The sequence below is a fragment of the Antechinus flavipes genome, chromosome 5, assembly GCF_016432865.1.
Source record: "Antechinus flavipes isolate AdamAnt ecotype Samford, QLD, Australia chromosome 5, AdamAnt_v2, whole genome shotgun sequence".
In the NCBI taxonomy this organism is placed as follows: Eukaryota; Metazoa; Chordata; class Mammalia; order Dasyuromorphia; family Dasyuridae; genus Antechinus; species Antechinus flavipes.
The window spans coordinates 134,598,504-134,619,818 of NC_067402.1; positions in this window are offsets into that span (position 1 = coordinate 134,598,504).

Below are 21,315 nucleotides of genomic sequence, written 5' to 3' on the forward strand. Positions count from 1 at the left end.
TGTAATTGGAAAAATAAATACCATTCAGAAATTTTTTGAAAGTCTTTGTTTAGGATCTTCTTTTCTTGCTCTCTCTCCACTTCTCCTTGATGATCTCATCCACTCTCATGAGTTCAATTTTCACTTCTACTTAGATGAATCACAAATCAATACATCCAATCCTAATCTCTTTTCTAAACTCTAGTCCAGATTTCTTTCTGGGTGTATTGTTATGGATTCCATACAATATGTCCAGAACTGAACTTATCATATTCAGCCTTAAATCTCCATCTCTGCCAGACGTTTTACTTTTGAGATGTCACCCAAATTTGAGACCATAGGGCTATTTTAAAATTCTTAGTTCTTTATTATTTCCCACATCTAATCATTTTTCAAGTCATGCTAATTCAAGGTCCACATCTTTTAAATATATCTGTTTTCCTATAGTTCCACTCAATTCCTGAACTTTCCAAATCAAAATATTTCTCCTTTGTTCCCATTTTACCCCATAGATATTGCTTCCTATTATTAATGTGTAAACTCCTTGAGGTATTTTTATTTGTAATTCCAAGGTTTGGTATATAGGTAAATACTTTTTCATTCATTCATAATATAAAATAAAAGTGCCTTCTTTTTGATCATATATCACTCTCATCATATCCTTTTCTCTCTCTTTTTTTAATGTTTTATTGATATTCATTTCTTTTTTTAAAATAATTGTCTTTTTCCCTAATGATTTGCCTTTCACCCAATAGGACACTATTTTGTAATAAATTAGCACAGTAAAAAAAATTAACATATTGACCATTTTTGAAAATAATGTCTCATTCTGTATCAATTGTCTACTACCTCTTTACCAAGAGACTTGAGACATGCTTCACCAACAGTTATGATAAAACCAAGGTACTGACCAGAGTTTCCAAGTATTTCAGTTTTGTTTTCCTCTAAATTATAGTGGTTATCATGTATATTTTTTCTGATAGTTATATTTATTTCCATATACATCAGTTGAAAAAAAATCTTCCCAAGTTTTTTCTATTCTTTACATTTATCATTTTTTTTAATGCCACAATATTATTCTATTACTTTCCCTTTTTCTTTAACATACTATTATGTCTAGTAGTAGTATACCTAGGTCAAAAGGTATGTTCAGTTTAGTTTACTTATTCCATATAATTCCAAAATGTCTTCCAGAATGATTAGACCAATTCATAACTCTAATAACCATGCATTAGTTAAAATGCCTTTCTTATCACAGCCATTTCAACATTTACCATTTTATTTTTTCTTTGCTAATCTGATTGATATAAGGTAAAGATCTCAAAATTGTTTTTGTATTTCTTTTATTATTAATGTTTAAGAGCATTGTTTTATATGGTTGTAGATTGCTTAAATTTTCTATTCTGAAAACTTTCAATATTCCTATTGCCTTTCCTATTGTTTAGCACAGTATCTGCCTTAATAAAAGGCAGATATATTTTGATCATTTATTTGTTGGGTATGTCTCTTGTTCTTATATATTTGCATCTATTTCCTCTGTATCTTGAATGTGAGAATTTATCAAGGATCACAGGTCACAGATCTAGAACTGGAAGGAAACTTAATGGTCATTAAGTTTAATCATTCATTTCATTTTGCAGATGAGAAAACTAACCCCTCCTCCCCCAAATTAAGTGCTTTAACCAGCCTCACACAAATCATAAATGGCAGATCTAGAATTCAAAGCTGGGTTCTCTGATTCCATTTCCATCATTTTCTATTTTACCTTGTTTCCTCCTAAGTGTTACTGGGAAGAAGTTTCCTCCCGTTAATTGCCACTCTTCTAGTTTTAGCAACATTAACTTTCCACAAACGCTTTTCAATTTTATGTGATGAAATATTAGTTTGTATCTTTTATAATTATTTCTATCCCTCCTCTAGTTAAGAATTTTCCCTCCCTACATAGTTGTACAAGTTGTGTCCTTCTATTCTCTTTTAATTGTTTAATAATATAGCCTTGAATATTCAAGTCATATTCTCATCACCTCTTGCCACTACTAGATTACCAGTTGGTCTTTCTACTTCTAGCTCATCCTCTATATAGTTAGCTAGAATAATTTTCCCAAGAGACGGCTTTGACTTTGTTAATCCTTTTTATCAAAACTCAAGTACCTTCTTACTGCTTCAAGAATAAAATACAAACTCTTTATTCTGGCATTTAGGGCCCTCCACAATCTGACATTTACCTTGCACTCTTATTTCACAGCACCCTTTAATAACAATAAGCTTTCTAGTCTTTGTTCTTTTGCATCCCTAGGTAAGTCTGTCATTGTTGTCATTAGGGAAAGGTTTGAATTTAATGTTAGAGCAGACTTGAAAACATAGAAGGTCAAAGGCCTTCACATATTCTGTATTTCCAGCCAAACCAAATTACTTGCTATTTCCTCATATTCTTACTCTTATCTCCAGCTTTAGTACCCTGTGACAAGTCATGCTGGTCCCTCTGTAAAGGACTTGATCATCAGTGACCCCTTTTAGAAACCTTATCTTTGTTTCAAACCTACTTCTTTTTTTAGCCTCCTCTGATTCCTTCCTTTCTCACATTTTTCTACATCACTTTACATAATGATATATAAATTATATATTTTTTTCCTATGCTTCCCTATCTTGCATTATATTTATCTGTTTTTTAAGGCCTATCTGTTTCAAATCTGTCCCCAATCCTCATGTAGAGATTGAGGGCTAGGATTGCATGATTTATGTCATTGTATCCCAGTAGCTTGCACTGTGCCTTGCACAAAAATTGAGCATAATTTTAGCACTAAGAAGGGTCTTAACAGAATTCTAGTCAAAATCCTTTATTCTATAAATAAAGAAACAGATCTAGAGAAGTAACTTACCCATTTATTTGGTAAAGCAACTGAGGTTAAATGACTTGCCCAAGGTCACACTTCTAGTAAGTGCTAAATGTCTGAGACTTGACTTCAACTCAGGTACTCCAGACTCCAGGATCAGAGCTCTATCTACTGTGCCATCTAACTGTCTCCATAACTTACCCATTTTTGTAACCCTCATAAGAAATAGAGCAGGAATGCTAACCCAGGATTCTATAATTTCAGGTTTATATTTTTTACCCAGTGCTACAACGTTTAATGAAAATTTGCTACAGAGGTAGCAAATAGCAGATCAGAAATTTAAACTCAGGTCTTCTGTTTCCAATTCTAGCCATACTGGGTCAAAAAACCAGTTTGGCTATTTATGAAAACATATTTTAAAAAACCACAACTTAGAAACCTCTCCTAAAATATGAAACTCAAGTCATGTTAGCTCTTCCCCTCAAATTAGGTTATACTGATTCAGTTTTGCAATGAGAAATTTTCACCTATAGCCCCACTTACTAACATATCCCTTTGCCACTGAGAAGAAATAGACTAAAACCAACTAAAAAATGGGCTCTGATCTCAGAGACAGGTTTCCAAACGTTAATTCTGTAAACTTTTATACTGATAGCTTCAGTGGTATTATTCTTCATCTTTGTTTTCACTGGTTTTCATAGTATTGTCTTTAAAGATTTTTCTCCCAGCATTATACCTTGTTCTTCTATCCCAGCTTTCAGACACATAACCTTTTTGTCGATCTCATTAAAGCTTGCACTCATTTTCTCAAGTTTCCTATCAATCGGTGTAATTGCTTCCTACACAAAATCCAGTCTCCTATTAACTGGCTCATTACCTTAAGTTAAAAGTTCAGAAACTTCTTCAGACCGTAATCACTGTGGTGTCCTAAAAAGAAACTACTTTTGAAATTGCTGACACATCTTTAAGTTAAAAGCTTGGAGTTTGAATGTATTGTTTTACAGCACCATTTTATTCATTTCTAAGTTCTTTACCTTTTCAGGTTTTTACTCCAACGATAACAGGAAATTCCTACCCTCCCTAGGCAGCAATAATAGAATTAATTATACAAAGGTCAGAAGAAAACAAAAATTAATAAAGTTTATATTGATAAAAAAAAAAGGAGTACAGTGCCTGGAATAAAGTGAATACTTTATAAATGCTTATCAATTGATAAAAATAATATAATTCAGAAAAGGTGACATACTCTTTTTTCTTGAATTTGGAGAAATGTAATGAAATGAACAAGACCAGGGTCAATAAACTGTTCAGTGATTATTTTGTTCCATTTCCTTGCCATTTGATTTTATCTTCATATTTCCAAGACTACTCCACTGCTACTCAACTACTGTCTCCTAAAACTAATGAGTTTTCTCATTCCCAATGGGTTTCCATTGGGTTTAGTGATCATGAAAAGGAAATATAAAGTAAGCAACAATAGAATCTGGACATGTTATTTTCTAGATAAAGGAAATTCCGAGGTGAGAAAATTCCCTCTACCAATGAAGACTGGCAATTTATAGTTTGAGAAGTTGCTTAGAGGACTAAAAAATTAATCTAAAGTGACAGTCAGTGTATGTGAAGGATAGGATTTGAACTTGAGTCTCTGTGGATATGAGACAAGCTCTCTGTCCACTGTGCCATGCTGCCTTTCAAAGTAAGAAAGATAACCCCAAATAGTAAAAATCTATGGACTAAAGTAAAAATAACAAATGTGGAACAAAAACTCATAGTCCAGATAAATGTAATTAAAAATTATGTATCCACATATGTATATGAATGCTATTTATAGATACAAATACATTTATATATACAAACCTGAAAAGGTAAAGAACTTACAAAGGAATAAAATGGTGCTGTAAAACAAGTCCTTCACAATTTATAATCTAATTCTCTTATAACAACCCACTAAGGCAGGTAGTGTAATGATTATTATTTTGATTTTACAGATTAGCAAACTGAGTTTTAGAGAAGCCAAATATTTTGTCCACCATTATACAGCTGATAGAACAGTGACAGAATCAGGATCCTAAATCAAATTTTCAAATTTCAAGTTCACTGCCTCATCCTTAGGGAGCAAGGGTAAGGGGTTTTTTATCTCTAGGGTTTGGTAAGGGAGGGAAGAAGAAAAGGGAAAAAAAGAAATTTATATCATAACTATTTTAAAGGCATAGCAAGTTGTATAGAATAGATTTGTAGCTTCATGTATAACCATATTTTTATTGTAATATATTAATGTGTGTTTAATTCCGTAAACTAAAAATAAAAAAAAAATTAAGTGACACTAATACAAGGTCTCTATAACAGTAGTATAATACTTGCTCTTTTCTAGACAGCATTGAAATATTTCAATGTTCTAGCAGCAGCAGCAGCAATAACAGCAAGCATTTGTGTAAAGCACTGTATTTGACATCAGGGATACAAAGAATTACAAGACATTTTCATAGTCTTCAAGAAGCTTAAAAATCTAGTTGGGAAGTTAAGAAATATACATATAATGATGAATAACATTCAAGATACAACATGCTATGTGCTAAATGTTTAAGGAGCAATATAAACAGCAAGTTTACTGGGGCTTTGGATAGGTAAAGCTTTGAAAAAGGGAAATTAGACTTTGGGTCTTGCAGGCTAAGTAGGAAAGGAAATGGAGATGAAGACAAGGCCATTCCATGTAAGGGGACCATATGAGGGGGAAGAATGCATATGATGTACAAATAAGCATCATTTAACTAGGGGGTGGTGAGTCGGTCTGTTTGGAATGTTCATTTAATAAGTAGTATGAGATAAAGCTAAGGAGTAATAGGATCAAGTTATAAAGGACCTCAAAATACAGCGTGAGTTTAAATTCTGTTTTACAACGTAAAAGGAAAGGACATGTAAAAGGCTGTCTTTAGAAAGATTTGATAGAAACACGTATGATGTGTTGGGAGTGGTGGAGAGTTAGAGCAAAGGGATCAATTTGGAAGTTACTGCAGTAGTGCTTGTATGAGGTGATGAGAAGCAGGATTTGGATAGAGATAGTGGATTAGAAAGCGAGTTCATCAGCACAAATAGCCTTCTATAATGTCACTGTGAGACCTTATCCCAAATCCATGGACCTTAATGAAGTACTTGAGGAAGCCCAGTTGATTCTGAGAAATAGAGTTTGATATAATAATCTTTACTTAAGACCTGGATTTTATTCCCAGTTTTGCTTTTAAGTAGCTTTGGACCTTGAGCAAATCATATTTTTTGTGTCTCAATTTCTTCCTAACAAAGTAGGAATAAGTAAACAGAAGTTGTATTCTAGCTCTGAGGATCTTAACTCTGCAAAATTATAGGCTTGATCAAAGTCAGAAGGCTTGATCTAACTAGAGAATTAATTTGGAACCTAGACCTTTCAAGACTCAGAATTAAACAAGTACTCAAAGAAGGTCTCCTATAATAACTCCAAATCCTCAGTGTGGCATCCAATTCCAGGCTGAATTGAGGGCTTCAAATCTTCTTGTTCTGAAAGGATGTCCTTCTCTGAACCATATATATCTTTAATAAGGAGTTTTTAAAATGTGAAATCTTCTGATGTAAAAAGAAACTAATCTATAAATAGAATTTCATAGACCTACTATTGGGAAGAAATTTGCACATTATTCTAATGAAGGTTTCATTTTACAAATAAGAAAACTGATGTCAATAGAGATGAAGTGGATCTGTTCAATGCCAAAAAGTTATATTGCCTTTATTATGGCAGATCTGGGTATTCAACCTATTTTCTCAGACCATAGCCAGTGCCTTCCCACCACATTAAGCTATCTTCATAGCATTAGGCAAGATAATTGGGGGAACAGGATCTACTGCTTATCTTTGAATTTATACCAAATAAGAAAACTTTTATTCAACCCACTTATAAAGCCAGCTATAATTTATTTGGGTCTATTTGATACTTAGTAGTATTTCCATATATTTACTACTGGAACTCAATGATCTTTATATTTATTTAGACAACTATTAAATCTGGGCTTTGAACTAGGGAAATGAAGAAGAAAAAATTCATGTCCACCAAGTAAAATTAAATACTAGGAATTTCCTTGAATCAACTTAAAAGACAAGAAAATTTAAACCTTAACTAATACTTTTATAAGTTTCACATGATAATACAAAGATCAGAGGCTAAACAGGGGATAAAAGTCTGACAGCAATGTTGAGTAACTTTAAAAATGTTTTTCTAGCTCAATCTCCTCAAAGTAGATGACTTGAATTACATGGCAAATAAATTCAAATGGAATGTTTTAATAATTGGTCTTCTATCAGTTATTAACAGGAAAGACAACATTATTTTATTTTTTTCTTAACAGTATTTTATTTTTCTAAATACATGTAAAAATAGTTTTCCACACTCATTTTTATATGATTTTTGTGTTCCAATTTTTTCTCCCTCCCCCTTTTAACTCCCTTTTCCACAAATCAGCAAGCAATGTGATATAGGTTATACATGTATAATCCTTTTAAACATATTTCTATATTTATCAAGTTGTACAATAAAAATCAGACCAAAAAGAGAAAAACCACAAGAAAGAATCTCATCCTCCCCTGCAAAAAATGGTGAAAATACTATTTTTTCATCCACATTCAGTTTCCTAGTTCTCTCTCTAGGTTTGGGTGGCATTTTCCATCCCAAGGAAAGATCACATTGTAATAGTTCAATTAATACTACATGCTCATTGGTGGATAAGTAAATACCTATATCACAGCCCTAAAAAGAAAAAATTTAAATTCTAACAAAATACTTAATTGTGTGTTTGGAAGCTACTAAATGCGTGTAAGTCACTCTTATCAACTGGGAATTAGAACAAAAAAATACTGATTAAGAATTTAGCATTTTGCCTGTTATTTTCAACTTTAAAGTTATGGGCAATGGTAAGAGACTAATCTTTAGCTAATAAGCTTTCAGCTTCTTCCTGTTTTTTTGCACTTAACAGATGACATTCTATTTCTGAGTCTTCATGATTCCATCATAACTACTTTATTTTGTAATAGTATTTTATTTTTCCAAGTGCATGTAAAGATAGTTTTCAATACTCATTTTTGTAAAACTGTGTTCCAAATTTTTCTCCCTCCCTTCCTTATCTTCCCCTCCCCAAGACAACAAGCAATCTAATATAGGTTAAACATGTACAATCCTTTTAAACATATTTCCATATGTGTCATGTTTTGCAAGAAAAAAAAGGAAAAAAAAAACAAGCAAACAACAACAAAAAAAATCATATTTTAAAAGTAAAAATGCAATAGATTTTTGTAACAATGATACAAAAAACATTCAGCCCCAAAACTTTGACTCCTTCTTTTTTTAACTAAATTGACAATTTTCTTTTTATAAAATGTGTTTTGCCAAATTGAGGAAATATTAGACAAATAAACATAATGTGATGTAAAGACAGTGGGTTCATGTTCCCACTTTGTCATTTAACTGACTTTAGGCAAATTATTTACAGTTTTATGGCCTTGAGTTTCTTCATCTGCAGAATTAGGAAGCTGAAGTAGTTTGTTCCTAAATAATTATAGAGGATCCATTCAAGCCAACTTATGAATAGTAAGTAAATGATCTACTAAAAAAGGTGGGGGGAGTTTTTACTTTTTTAATTTACCAAAATCTGTAATGCCGGAGAAACTGAGGCAGGAGAGAGATTAGAGAGTTTTAATATTTTTATTAATGGGAGAGTAAGATTGACTGGACAGGACTCTCGTCTCAGATTATCCAGTCAGACAGAGATAAGTATACTGGGACCAAGGAATCCATATTGGTCCCAGGGCTGGAGGACCCAAAGAATCCATCGTCCAGCATACAGCTGCCAGACGCCATTCTCCAGCCATGAATGGAAGAACAACAACTTCTTAAATACCTTTTTGGAGACAAAGAAGAGAAAGGGAGGGAAGGTTTTTTTATCAGGGAGGGGAAGCCATAAAACCTAAAAATTCCAGAGACAAAGAAGTAAAGATATCATGGGTTGATCTTGGAATATTCTAAAGGAATATTGTAAATCCATAAAAGAGTCAGGAGAGCTACTCTTTTATCTTGCTAATTTACAACCCGAGAGCGAATAATCCTTAGTTTTACTGGGTCAGAGACAGAACAGTTAAGGTAACTGAGACAGGGAAACTGAGTCAGGACAGTTAAAGAAAACTGTGGCATAACAATCAAACTTTCTTATCCTTTTATTTAGAGTGAAGGACTTTCAGAAGCTTGAGATAAAAATACCATAGTAAATCAATGTGAATGGGATTTGATTAAAATTAATTTGGTAACGAAGATTTTATATCTGACTTTTCCAGATATTCAACCTCTGGCACCTTAATGGCTTGACCCAGACAGGATGACTTCATGTGCACTGCATACACTGCTTCCCCTTTTTTTATTCTTCAAAAGTATTCATTGCAGTACAGTATGGTATTATAGAGTATACTTAAGCTTTAGGAAAGAGAAATTTTCAATAAGAAAAATTTAGAAATTCCAATTATGAGGCTGATACACAATCTTTAAAAAAAAAAAAAAAACAAAGAAGAATATATAATTTGATGCTCTTTGCCAATTATATGAAATTCTCAAGCCCTTAAAAAGCCATAAAAATACAATGTATGTAAGCCTAATAATAATAATGTTTCACATTCATGTAGTAGTTCTAACTTTCCCAAGAACACCAAAATGTATTATTTAATTTAATTTTCAAAAAAGCCCTGCAAGGGAGTCAGCTAGAGTCATGGTGGAAAAAAGGCTAAAGGGCTGGCTTCAGAATTAGAAAGATGTGGATTCAAGTCCCACCTTGCCACTGTTTGCATCACAATGGACAAATCACTTGACCCCATTGCCAGAGACAATTCTTCAAAACTATTGCAAAAGTGAAGCAGCTAGCAGGCTCAGTGGATAGAGCACCAGCCCTGAAGTCAGGAGGTCCTGAGTTCAAATTTGACCTCAGACACTTAATACTTCTTGGCTGTGTGACCCTGGGCAAGTCACTTAACTCCAACTGTCTCAGGAAAAAAACAAAACAAAACTATTGCAGAGGTTATTAATTTATAGTGGTAAAATAAGTTTCCTCACTGGGAATCCTTTTCATCAATGACATCTTTGATCTCACAACAATAAAAAGGTAGCTAATGTCAGGGATTCACATTAGAAGTAAATTGCTTTGTATGGAATTCTTTCTTCTAGAGCATTCGGTGACAATGACTTTATTTCTGTCCAAGTCTTTATTTATTTTTATTTTTTTAGTGTTCCCCAATGCCTGAAGACCAGGCACATCACATTTACAAGATTCTTGCATATCCTTCAGGTGCCGGTGAGATGTCTAGACTCAGCAAAAGGCTCTAATCTCCACTGATGTTTTCCCCTTAATTGTAGGAAGTAAACCACTGTATCTCAGTTCTCTTTAGCTATTGTTAATTATATCAGCTTTTACACAGAAAGGCTTATTTTATTTTATTTTTAAAATTTCAATAGTATTCTATTATTTCCAATTATATATAAAGATAGTTTTTAGCATTCATTTCTGTAAGGTTTTGTTACAAACTTTTTTCCTCCCTCCTTCCCAATCTCACTTTTCCCAAGACAGCAAACAATCTGATATAGTTTATACATGTACAATCATTTTAATATATTTTCATATTAGTTATGTTGTGAAAGAAAAATCAGAACAAAAGGGAAAAACTACAAGAAAGAAAAAGCAAACAACAAATATAGTATGCTTCAATCTACATCTACAATTCTCCCTCTGGATGTGGATGGCACTTTTTAATCCAAGTCTATTGGAATATCTTGGATACTGTATTGCTGAGAAGAGTTAAGTCTATCATAGCTGATCATCACACAATCTTGCTATTACTATGTATGATATTCTCTTGGTTCTACTCACTTCACATAGCATCAGTTCAAGTCTTTACAGGCTTTTCTGAAATCAGCCTGGTCATCATTTCTTATAGAATAATAATATTCCATTACATTCTTACATCATAACTTATTCAGCCATTCCCTAACTGATGGACAACCATTCAATTTCCAATCCCTTGGCCACCATAAAAAGAGCTACTACAAACATTTTTGCACATATGGATCCTGTTTTTTTTTTTTTTTTTTTTTTTTTTTTAATGATCTCTTTTGGATATAAATCCTGTAGAGACACTTCTAGATCAAAGGATATTCATAGTTTAATAGCCCTTTGGGATATAATTGCTCCCCAGAAGGGCTAGATCAGTTCATAACTATCAACAATGTATTAATATTCCATTTTTCCCACATCTTCTCCAATATTTATCATATTCTTTTTTGGTCATCTTAGCTAATCTGATACGTGTGAAGTGGTATTTCAGCGTTATTTTAATTTGTATTTCTCTAATAATACTTAAATAGAGCATTTTTTCATGTGACTATAGATGGCTTTAATTTATCTGTTCCTATCCTTTGACCATTTTTCAATTGGGGAATGACTTGTATTCTTATAAATTTGACTCAGTTCTCTATCTATTTTAGAAATGAGGCCTTTATCAGAAATACTGGCCATAAAAATTGTCTCCCAGCTTTCTGTTTCCCTTCTAATCTTGGCTGCATTGGCTTTGTTTGTGCAAAAACTTTTTAATGTAACATTTTGTATTTCATAATGTTCTCTTTTTTCCTGTTTGGTCATAAATTCCTCCTTTCTCCATAGTTCTGACAGGTAAACTATCCTTTGTTCTCCTGATTTGCTTATATCTAAATCATGAATCTATTTTGACCTTATCTTGGTATAGGGTATGAGATGTTGATCTATGCCCTAGTTTCTACCATATTATTTTCCAGTTTCCCCTGCAATTTTTGTCAAATAGTAAGTTTTTATCTCAGAAGCTGGAGTTTATCAAAGTATATTACTATGAAATGAGCAGAACCAGGAGATCATTATACACTTCGACAACGATATTGTATGAGGACATATTCTGATGGAAGTGGATTTCTTTGACAAAGAGACCTAACTGAGTTTCAATTGATAAATGATGGACAAAAGCAGCTACACCCAAAGAAAGAACACTGGGAAACGAATGTGAACTATCTGCATTTTTGTTTTTCTTCCCGGGTTATTTATACCTTCTGAATCCAATTCTCCCTATGCAACAAGAGAACTGTTCAGTTCTGCAAACATATATTGTATCTAGGATATACTGCAACATATCCAGCATATAAAGGACTGCTTGCCATCTAGGGGAGGGGGTAGAGGGAGGGAGGGGAAAAAAATCGGAACAGAAACGAGTGCAAGGGATAATGTTGTAAAAAAAAAAAAAATTACCCTGGCATGGATTCTGTCAATATAAAGTAATTATTAAATAAAAAATTTTTTTAAAAAGTATATTACTATAGTCATAGACTATTATGTCTTGTGAACCTAATCTATTGCACTGATCCACTATTTTTTCCTAGCTAGGTTTTGATGATTCTGCTTTGTATTACAGTTTTAGGTCTGGTATGAGTAGGTCACCTTCCTTTGCATTTCTTCCCTATTACTTCCAGAAAGGATGGCACAATCACAAATATACAAGCTTACTTCCCCAAAAGGTGGGAAACATAATCCTTTTTCCCTTCCCCTTCCTCCTCCCTTCCATAGAACACAGTCTCAGTTCCAAATCCAAAACTGTCCTTTGACTCCAATCCCAGACATTCTTCTTATTGCTTCTCTGCCTGGGATGGCTACTTCATCCTGACTCCAAAGTAGTTACTATGACTGGTACTTCCAGGTCCCAAGGGGAACAGGAGAAGGAAAGTTTTTCTCTTCACACTGGTTCCATTCATGGTGTGGAGAATTGTGATCTTCATCCTCTGGACAGCAAATTAAGAGTAGCAGAAAAAAAAGGAACAGCTCAGTTTCATCATTTTTAAAGATGCTGATGTGGTTTGAACAGGAAAATGATGTGTGTGGTTGATGTGATACCCGATGATGGAAGGCACCAAAAGCTGGGATTCGCTCATGTGAAGAATTCACAATGTCCATTCTCTTTGGTAAAAGGTAAATTTATTTAGGGGAATAGATTACAGACAAAATGAAGGGATACAATAGACACTGGCAATGGTAAATATAAAATAGAGTGGGAGAGCCTATGAAAGACAAGTGGAACTAGTGGAACTCACAATTACCCAGTAGAAACGGAGCACCCCATGAGGTTGGGGCATGCCCTTAGCTGGCAGGCTAAATCCTGAAAGGGACTTAACACCCCAAAAGAATTAGGTAACTATAAGGAGAAGTGGGATTCAGAAGCATAGTGGAGTTAGGCCACATAACATGGGGGAAGGGAAAAGGAAAAGACACCTCAGGCACAGTGCAGTTATGGATTGATCCAAAGAAGGTAGTAGCCATGGGGTGACTCATAAGTAGATTTTAAAGGGAAAATTTAACCTTAGGGACATGACTGGGATTTCTGACAGGGCATGTCAAGGTGAGACTTCTTAAGACCCCCGCAAAAAGTAGATCTCAGGGGTTTGACATTACTTGGATTTCTGACTGGAACTCCCTAGAGGGTGGGACCATGAAGCTAAATTGATCTCTATCTGTGCCTTCTCCCTGCTTGCCTCAGGGATCAACTCTTGAGCTTCTCTTGGTTCAACTACTCCTCCCAAGGCAATGATTCAGGACCTCATCAATCCAGGCAGTCAATCAAGAAGGTTACCTGGTAGATGATACAGAGGTCTCCATTTTAGGCAATCTAGACTCCTTCCAAAAACCTTTCAAAGATCCCTCTGTGTCAGATAAAGCGGGCCTGTCAAGACATGCTTTAGAAAATATCAATTTTCTCTTTTTCCATCAGGAAATTTATCCTTTCAACAATCCTGCTATAGATGTTTAACTAATTTCATGAAGCACTTCATAGCACCAACACTATAAATTTTGCTTTTTTACTTAGTGGTAATCACAAACTATGATTATTAGCAGCTGTAATTCACTGTAGTCCTAACACCTTTCAGAGTTATTAAAAGGCTTAATTTGATTTATACTTTAAAGTTTTTCTGTGTAAGCAGAGGTTGTAACAAATGCTACTCAGTATGATAGGATTTTAAACAATTACAATTGTTTAGACTAATGCTCCAATCCACCAAATGTTTATTGAGTACCTACACAGCACAACCAGGAGACCTTTAATGACTGACTCCAAAGACAAAAGAAAAAGAATTCCTGTCTTCCAGGAACTTACAATCTATTTACAATGCATACTAAATATTATTGGTGAAGAGTATGCTCTTATTGAGTTGTAGTCTTCCAATAATATGTGAAAACTTGATCCAGGTAAAATTTTCCTTTTCCTATTTCTTAGCTATACTTGTTTCTGTTAACATATCATTAAAAAAGATTCAATTCACTCCTCCAAGGAAGATGCAATGGAAAACATTAGAAAAGAAAGCCTTTTGATAGTTTCTATGTAACATATAGAACTGATATTATAATATCAATATTATGTGCAGATTCTATTTACATGAATGAACAAGGCTAATTAAGTAGGCAGTTGTTTTTCTATAATTCACTCTGGGAAATGATGCAAAGATGAGGTAAATGGCTTAAAAATAACTATTGGCATCCTCCTCCAATTTTATTGTCATTTTTATTCCTATTCCTAAAAATAAGTATCTAAAATAATCATGGGGCAAAAGTCTTTGCCAACCTCAGAATAAAATTCCATCTTCAACAATTAAAAATCTAATCAGATCTTTTGTCCTACTGTTGCACACAAGTGTATATTCAATTAACATTAAATGTAAGCACCTTTTTTCTCTCTCTTTTTTTTTTTTTTTTTTTTAAAGGGTATAGTAATGGAGTGAGTATAGAGGGACTGCAAAAGTTGTACTGAAAATCAATACACAATGCAAATAAATTATTAATGCTTTAGGCAGTTCAAAGGCAACCACAACCCCCCTCCCAACCCTGTTATTCCACCCTCTCTACTGCATAAATATTTTGTGAGGGGGGAAAAAAACACATAATCTAATCTAAAATAAAATGTATTTTCAGAAGCTTAAATGAAAGGTACAGTTTAAAATTATTTTAGTACCTGAGCACTATAATTTGTTATTAGGGAGATGTACCAGATTTTCATTGACAATATTTGGTATATCAGTGTCTTCTTTGCGATGCTGACTGAAACTACTATTTTCATTGAATGGCATTTAATTAAAGAGAAAGTGAAGTATAGTTATTGTTATTGTTTGTCCTTCATTTTCCAAGAGGACTCCGACATAGGCAAGGAGATGTCAAGACTTGCAAGTTAGATGGACTTAAGTGAGGGAGGGCTAAGCAAAATCACTAGCTTCAGTTTCTGTCTTCCAGAGCCCTCTGAGTCCAGTGGCAAAATATCGACCACTGGAGATGGCCCCGAGGCAATAGGAGGCTTCGGCCTTTTAAAGATATCTTTAACCGGTCTCTTTGTGTCTGAGTCAACAACCATTTAGCAATTAAACTAAGTAAAAATATGGCAAAGAATGGTCTCTTTTACCTAGTCTCGGAAAAAAAAAAAATCAGTCTGGGAAAGGGAAAACCCTCAGGGTTTCTGGTCAAGACAGAAACAATTGCTATTTACATTCACTTTGAGCCTTCAGAAACCCAACATTAAATCCAAGACTAAATAAAGCTTGGATTGGGACCATTGTAGACCAATCCATGAGAGCAATATAGTAGAACCAGCTGGAATCTGATTCCTGGTTCTTGGTAATAGCTTTGTGACCCTGGTCAAGTCACTTAAACTTGATTTCTACACCTATAAATTGAAGTTAATCCTAGGTACTTCACTGAGTTTTTTGGATAGAAAGCACTTAATAAATGTGAGGTGGCATTTTGACATTTGCTGAATGCTTTCCATTGTCTTTAAACTTTATCCTAATATAAGATGGAGTTTTTTTCCCCTTTTACAAAGAATTTCATTTTAAAAACAAAGCTTTCCAAGGGATACTTCCTTGGAAAGTTCTTTGAAATAGGATACATACTGTTTAACTTATATTGGATTACTTGCTGTCTAGGGGAGGGGAGAGGGAAAGAGAAAAATTTGGAACACAAGGTTTTACAAAGCAAATGTTGAAAATTATCTTGGCATGTATTTTTAAAAATGAAAAGCTATTATTTTTTTTTAAAGAAAATAAAGAAAAAAATAGAATATGTACTTTGACAAGCTGAAAGAACATAGGGGAATGTGCAGAAGCTGGTCAGGTGAGGCAAAGAATGAGGATGAGAAATTCAGTTATCAAGTGTTTGTTGAAGAGATTAGATTTGTTCCCTCCCAAACAGGTTTTTCCTGTTTAGTAAATGCAGGTAAGTTTGCATCCTATCTTCCCCTCCTTCCCCTATTCCATTGACCCCCAAGAACAATGAATTTGGAATTAAAGGACTTGAGGTTTACTACAGCCGCAATCGCAAACTGACTGCCTCTCTGTCCTTGTTCAAGCCACTTAATCTCTCTGGGCATCAGTTCCTTCAATCTGTAAAATTAAATAATTGGACTAGATTTATTAAAAGTCCTGTCAAACTCTAAATCAATCACTATGACCCCTTTAAACAGCAAAAATATCAATAGCCATAAAGATGTGGAAATATTCACACCAATAAATAGTTTAACATTTGAAAGATATGCTCATTTTTTCCAGGAGATGGTTTTGCTGAATGGGTAATGAAATTATCTACTCTGAGTATTAGAAATGTATCCCTCTTAAATGGAAAATTCTTACCAAACTCATTTTTCTCTTCTCCTGAAACTCAGAAATTCTTCTTCAGAAATAATGTCATATTGGAAAATGGTTTAAATAAACTACCCTCTTCAATAAGGCCTGTCTGAACACTTTCAAAATGTCTTCTGCTTTACTATGGGTTAGATTTCTTTCTTAAAGAACAGGCCTTAAACCAAAAGCAATCTGATTCTAACTGGCCACTGATAGGTCCATGGCCAAGCCTCATTTGGTCTTTGTTTCAGTCCCAATTGACTCAGATTGAAAGTAATAGCAGTCATTTCTGCTCCGGCCAGAAACCGTCAGGGTCTTTCCCTTCCAGATTTATTTATTCACGTATTTGCTTATTTATATATATTTTTTGGACTAGGTGGAAGAGGAGGGGTTTGTTGTTGGGGTTTTTTTTTTTTATTTTGCCTCAATTGCTACCTAGTCTAAATCACTGAATGGATGAGGCCTCAGACAAACTGAGACTTGTTGAAGACCTTAGCTTAAAAAGGCCAAAGTTTCCCATTTCATCAAGAGCCATCTCCAGTGCCACTGGACTCAGAGGCTCTGGAGGGGAAAGTGAGGCACGTGATTTTTGCCCTGCCCTCCCACTTAAATCCAATTCACTTGCATGTCATTTCTCTGATGTCATGGTCTTCTTCAAGAACGAATAAGGCAAACAACAAGAAGTGTTGCAGAAACTCCATATCCCTGTGAAGAATTTGGTGATTTTTTTTTTTTTTTTTTTTGGTATTAGTCCACAGAGACAATTTGTCATACATTTAATTACAGGGTGGCCAATTTTTTTGGACACAAATATCTCTGAACTCAGCGGGACTTATCATCTGAGAAAATGAATACACTCTGTCATTGGATCCATTCCTGACACCCTTCCAAGCTTCCTGAGAGCTACTAGAGTCTCAAATGGTATGGCTTTTGAGAATCTATGGTCACCTCTATGCCACATTAAGGCATCATAGAGTTGTGGATTTCAAGCTGAAATGGAAAGCTTATCTAATTCAACTTCCTTATTTAACAGATGAGTAAATCCTGACAAAGAGAGGTAAAAGGACTTATTCAGGGCTACACAGGAAATAAGTGGCCAAGACCATGTTCAATTGTTCAGTCATTTGTGTCTGGCTATTTATGATATTGGGATAGTTTGCCATTTCCTTCTCTAGCTCATTTTACAGGTGAGGAAACTGAGGCAAATAGGGTCAAGAGATTTACCCAGATCACACAACTAACTGAATTTCTGAAGCTATATTTGAACTTAGGAAGACTCATCTTCCTGTTCAGACCCAGCTTTCCATCTTCTATGATACATAACTGCTTTTGTCCATTTTATCCCAAATCCATTTCATCTCAAATGTGTTTGATCTCAGAATATGAATTTCAGGGATAATTAATATCATTTTAACCACAAAAACAATTAAAAATAAGCAAGAACCTCTCACAAAATCAAGAAAGTTAAGTTGAACATTTAAATAAAAATGTTTTAAATTTTTAAAATTCTAGTCACTAGTAATCAATGAAAAACTTTCAGAGGCTAAAGTTAGAAATTTAATTGCTTTAATACTAATTGGGACGAGTTGATTTGATTGTGAGGCCATTTAGAAAGATCATTTCTATTCCTTTTTGAAATTAGTTCAAAGAACACCGCTTATGTCTACAATTGACTGACCTAATCAAATTTTACAGAATACTAGAATTCTATCAATACCTGAAGATAACTATGCTTATGAAGTCAACTAATACAAGTCCCAGACAATGAATGATCTAGATTCACTAGACTTTATTGCTGCAAGTAACAGAAACAAGAATCAATTGCTTTCTTTGAAGTCACTGTAATTCCCTAAATTTTGCACTTGTCCAGGAGAAAAACTTCCATTTATCTTGACAGTTGCCTCTAGTAGCACCTGAGGCAACTGTTGACAATTTTTCTATCATTCCCCACCTCTCTCATCCTCTGTCCTCACCTTTTCCTACTTTTTCTCCATTCCTCTTATCGACCAGAGTACATAGGGCATTGCTTGAGATATTCAGGCCAAGCTAGAGTCTGCTGATTCCCCAATTAAATAAAAATGTTATAACATAAACCATAGAACCTTAGACCTCAAAGGAAACTTAGAGATCTTGTGTACATAAGACACATAGACAAAAATCTATTAAAATAGAACATATCAATTGTTTACTTACTCCTTTTGCTATGGGTTAAATAAATCCTGGAGGGAAAATGTTGCATATGGTATCTGAGGAGCCAGGATTATATCCCATTTGTGATGTTTATAAACTTGTATGTCCAGGAATGCTCTCCCTTCTCATCTTTGCCTCCTGACTTCCTTCAAGTCCTAGCTAAAATTCCATTTACTACTGGAAACTTTGCTCAATTCCCCCTCAATTCTTATAGGCAACTAGGTGGTACAATAGATTGGAATGCTGGGCCTGAAGTCACAACACCTGAATTCAAAATCTGCTTTCTGACAGTTATGTAGCTGTGTGACTGGGCAAATCACTTAACATCTGTTTCTTCAATTGTTAAATGGGAATAATAATAGCACTTACCTTTCAAGGTTGTTATAAGGATCAAATATGATAATATTTGTAAAAGAGCATAGCATATTGGGCCTGATATATAGGAGGTACTATAAAAGTGCATGTTATCTTCTCTTCCCTGCACAGATTATTTTCTTTTGCCATATTAACCTGATTGTACACAGTTGTTTGCCTGTTTTCTCCTCTATTAGTTGGTGAGCTCTCTGACAGCAGGGGTTGTCATTTACCTTTCTTTGTACACAGTATCTTGAATATAGCAGATGCCTGATGTTTATTGACAGACTGACCTTAATGAATTGGAATCTTATTGTTCTCTTCAAAATGATTCTTCCTCCAAACATAACTTTATAACACAGGTTGGGAGACCTTGGCGTAGTAAGAAGTAAGTAGTATAAGTAAGATCTTACTATGATCTGTGTTCTAGTCTCAGCTTTGCCATTTATGAGCAGAGGAGGTTGTTGTAGAAAGGTCCCAGCTAAATCTTGTCTCTGATACTTGCTAACTTGTGACAATGGACAAGCTGAGTTAATCAATCTAATATTTTTTCCTCTATAAAATGAAGCTGATGTATATATTATTTACCTGAATGAGTTGAGATTTTGGTTATTACTTAATCTGTACAGGTCCCAATTTTCATTTGAAAAAAAAAATTGTATAAATGATCTCTAAAATCCCTTTAGGAGTTTTAATCAGAGACTATATAAAAGGTCATTTAAAATATATTTTTATTTTTTATTAAAGCTCTTAATTTTCAAAACACATTCCTAGATAATTTTCAACATTAAGCCTTGCAAAACCTTGTGTTCCAAAATTTTTCCCTTCCTTCTCCTCAACCCTTCCCCTAGACTGAAAGTAATCTAATATATGTTAACCATGTGCAATTCTTCTATACATATTTTTATAATTATCATGCTGCAAAAGAAAAATATAATCAAAAAGGGAAAAAATTGAGAAAGAAAACAAAATGCAAACAACAAAAAAGTAAAAATACTATGTTGTAATCCATAGTCAATCTCCACAGTTCTCTCTCTTGGAGCAGATGGCTCTCTCTATCACAAAACCAGTGAAACTGGCCTGAATCAAAAGATGACTTAAAACAAAAAAAATTTTTTTGATGATTGTATTATAATATAACTGCTTTTCTCTGTAATCCTCATTTTTGAGAAAGTGTCCATAGGCTTCATTAGACTGCTGGAACATAAAAGTTAAGAACATCTCTTAATTCTTGACACAAAATTAAATTCTAAGTCCTGATGTCTATGATGTCGACAGGATAATTTAAAGAAGTCTCAGTTCCTTCATCAATCAATCAACAAACATTTATTAAGTGTCTATTCTATGATGGACATCGTGTTAAATTGCTGGGGATATGAAGAAAAAAGTGAAAGCCCCTTGCCCCAAAGAGATTATGTTCTATAGGGCAGAGAAACAACTTCAGGGATCAGAAAAGACAGTTTCATGCAGAAGCTTGCACTTTAATTGAGATTCAAAGTACAACTGGGATTTTCATAGATGCAAATGGGAAGGAAGTGTATTTGAGGTATGGGGGGACAGCAAAGCAAAGTCATCAACCTTAGGAGATACAATGCCTGTTCCGAGCAACTAGAAGGCCACCAGTAAATCTGTGATAGGCAGCCACGTACAATAACGTATAGTCTGGAAAAAGAGGTTGGAATCGGACTAATCTATAAAATGGCACTAATGCTTGCTCTGCTCACCTCACAGGGCTCTTACAAGGCTAACATAAAAATAATGTAAGTGAAAGTGCTTCTAGACTCTAGGCTAAGTCTGCAAAATGGGACGGCCATTTACCTTGAACAGCTTAAGGAACAGCTTTATAGGAACAAAGACATTTGTATAATACCGCACTGCTAAAAGAAGCCTGCGTTAATCAAGGTAGATTTTAGTCAGTGTGTTAATGGTCATTTTGAGCCCAGTACACTATTCCTTTCAGATGGAGGAAGTTAATATGCGGTAAAAAGACAGCACTTCAATGGAAAACAAACTACAAAGCAGAGAACCCCCAGACGGCAGAATATCTAGGGAGCCTCGAATGCGCATGCGCTCGAGATCTGCTGGGTTGGAGCGGGTTAAGATGTATGGGGGGGGCGGAATAGGAAAGGAGCTCAGAGCTTCGGCCCTGCGTTCCCAAGCCTCAGCCCCGCCCCCTCCAGCTGCTCGCCTTCCCAAATAACCCAAATCCGCTGCCGGGGCTTCCTCATGATTGGC